Here is a 3,184-nt window from a genome sequence, read left to right as displayed (position 1 = left end):
AAGATGTCAGAGACTGCTTCTTTGAGAAAGGTACATTTCAAATGACTCAGGAAGACTTAATCCCACTCATCCTTAGGCAATAGGTAAAGAACATGGGTTCCATTCAGATAACTGAAAGCATTGGTGATGTGTATTCAAGATGGAATTACCTGTGTCCACATTTTCACTGCACAGTGGAACCATCCCAGCTTGCTGTTATGACCCATTCAAGACATTGATTAGGGGCTTCAGGGACCTCTAGTGATCCCATAGCAGCAGCAATGCCTTGTTTGTTATGTAACTACTTGAGACCATTTTCAACATTCTTAAAGACTGTTGCATTTCCTTTCAACCTCAAATATCCTTGAAATATAATATCCTGGATTGATTGATTATTTATTTATTTATTTGAGACTGGGTCTCACCTGTTGCCCAGGCTGGAGTACAGTGACATGATCATAGCTCACTGCAGCCTTGACCTCTAAGCTCAAGTGATTCTCCTACCTCAGCCTCTCAAGAAGCTGGGACTACAGATGGGTGCCATCACACCCAGATAATTTTTAATTTTTTTTGTAGAGATAAGGTCTCACTATGTTGCCCAGGCTGGTCTCGAACTCCTGGGCTCAAATGATCTTCTGGCCTTGATTTCGGCCTCTCAAAATACTGGGATTACATGTGTAAGCCACCATGACTGAACCTGTCATTGATTTTTGTCTCTAATCTACCTCCTCACATTAACAAAACACTTGCTTGGTGATGGTAGATACATTCACCAATAGGACAGGCTTCATCTCTTGTACTGGATCCTTGTTTTTAAAAGTAGCTGCCTCAGCCAGGCCCGGTGGCTCAGCCTGTAATCCCGCGTCTTTGGGAGGCTAAGGTGAGTGAATTGCCTGTGCCCGCGGGTTCGAGACCCGCCTGGGCATCGAGACCTCAACTCTACAATAAATCAAAAAATCAGCCAGGCATGGTAGCACATGCCTGTAATTCCAGCTACTCGGAAGGCTGAGGCAGAAGGATTGCCGGAGGCCAGCAGGTCGAGGCTGCGGTGGCCGGGAGCGGCCACTGCACTCCAGTCTGGGCAACAGAGTGAGACTCCAACTCAAAAAAAAAAAAAAGGTAGCTGCCTCAGCTCTCAATTATTATCCAAGATTAAGAAGTCTCAACAGAAATCTTTTTACACCTACAGTCACTTATATACTACCATAATCCACAAAGTATCAGTGAAACAGAATAGCAGACTCTTAACTTACATTTATATTATTAAACATTTTACCAATAACCAAGTAAGTCAAACCACAGAGTTTTAGTATATTTTCATGTTTCATCCTCCTGCATGGACACCCTATACCATTGCCATTATTGTTTGTATTCCCTTGATTCCTTTATACCACTGGCATTCAGGGTCAAAGTCAGTACCTTAAGTAGATGGCAGAATACCAATCATATTTCAAGGATACCATCTAGTGCCTTAGGGGACAGAACAATGAGTAACTAGTGATGGGAAGAAAAACATTTGGGCAAGATGGCGATGGGGCAACCTGGTCTGTAAAACCCTCTGTAAAGGAGAACTGCAGTGGGTCTCTGGCTCTCGCCCTGGGGGCTGCAGACCCCAAAATCGCAGTCTGCTCTTCATACGGAGCTTGGCCATTTTCACCGCTGGGACATCGCAGCGGACTGGACAGCCACCGCAGTGCAGATGCCGCCGCCGCCACTGCCGTCGCTGCTGCAGCCGCTGCAGCCACCACCGGTAGCACATCGAACCACCTGGACCGGAGGCAATCCACAACTTCAGTCCTTGAAGCCCCTACAGGAAGATCTGCTGGGATCGCTGCCACCTCTCCCGCGACCGAGACATCCTGCCCGCCGTGAGTCCTCTGCCTGTGCTCTGAGGCAGGCATCCATCTCCAGTCTCGCCGGTTCCTGTCCGGCCCCATACCCTCTGGGGCGAGCAGCTGAGATAGCACCACCTGCTGGTGATTCAAGGTAACAACACCGAAACGTGAGAAACAAGCTTGAAAAAGACAGGCCAGAGTGGTGAACGGAGGGTGATCTGAACTGTCCTTCACAGCAGACCAGGGGCAACTGACCCTAACTGCAAACTAACTTACCTGCTTGAAAAGAAAGCTAGAAATCAGAGCTGAAAGGACATTGAACTTAAACGAAAGTCTCAGAGTGTGCTTCATTGATTCTGTTAGTTTAATGACTTAATTCTATTCCTACTGTATTGTTCCTTTTTTGTTGTTTTTTTCCCTCTTCCTTTTCTTCTCTTTACTTCTCTCTGTAAACCATATCTTTGTATAGAGAAACAGCACACCAATAAGGTGGTTGGTTAGCTTGTATGTTAGCATCACTATATATTTTATTTTTATTTTTTTGTATGGGAATTGATTCGTCAGTAGCTGTGGTCTATTGTTTTTATCTGTTTCAGTATAGGTCTCTCTCTCCATTTGTTGGCACACGTTTGTTTCCCCCCTTACTCCTCTATCTCTCCACCCCCCTCTTCAACTCACTGTCTGCTCCATTCTCTTCCCTCTGCTAACCACATTTTATTTCAGGGAGTAAACCTAAGTCCCACTGCATGGACAGATTCCAAGGCAGTGGGAAGTGGATTCCAGATTATCCACACACCTGTCAGCAAATACCAGGACCTGCAAGTAGATTTTGAATCACAGCTCCCCCTTAAGTAAATCTCAAAACTGCAAAAAGGACTACCCCCAACCTATAGTGCAACTCCAGAATTCAACAAAGTAAGAGGGTATACATAAAGAATAGGAGATTGAACAAACAGATATAAAACCAATCCCTTTACCACTGAATAACACAATTAAAGAAGACAGTGATGTGGAGGGAAGGAAAAAGTAGGGAGGGGGAAAAACTGCACAAATGAAGAAAAACCAAAAGAAGAATATAGGTCTCACACAGACCCCTGGGAGATCAGACACTGAGAAAACAGATTCTGGAACACAAACAATGAAGAGCCCCCAGAATGACTGGTCACATGCAACAAACCCAGACATCAAGACATTAATGGAGTGAATTTTAAAAATTGAGGAGAAACAAGAGGAAAATCAGAAGGAGCTGATGTCAGAAATAACAGTAGTAAAGAATACTGTGATAGAAATGAATAACAGACTAATAAGCATGGAAAGCAGAATTAGCCAAGAAGAAGAAAGAATCTCAGAGCTCGAAGACTAAAACACAG

The sequence above is a fragment of the Carlito syrichta genome, unplaced genomic scaffold (genome assembly GCF_000164805.1).
Source record: "Carlito syrichta isolate Samal-C Ts95f unplaced genomic scaffold, Tarsius_syrichta-2.0.1 Scaffold305574, whole genome shotgun sequence".
Taxonomy (NCBI): domain Eukaryota; kingdom Metazoa; phylum Chordata; class Mammalia; order Primates; family Tarsiidae; genus Carlito; species Carlito syrichta.
The sequence above is the reverse complement of the archived record's forward strand: the minus strand, read 5'-3'. Positions refer to the sequence as shown.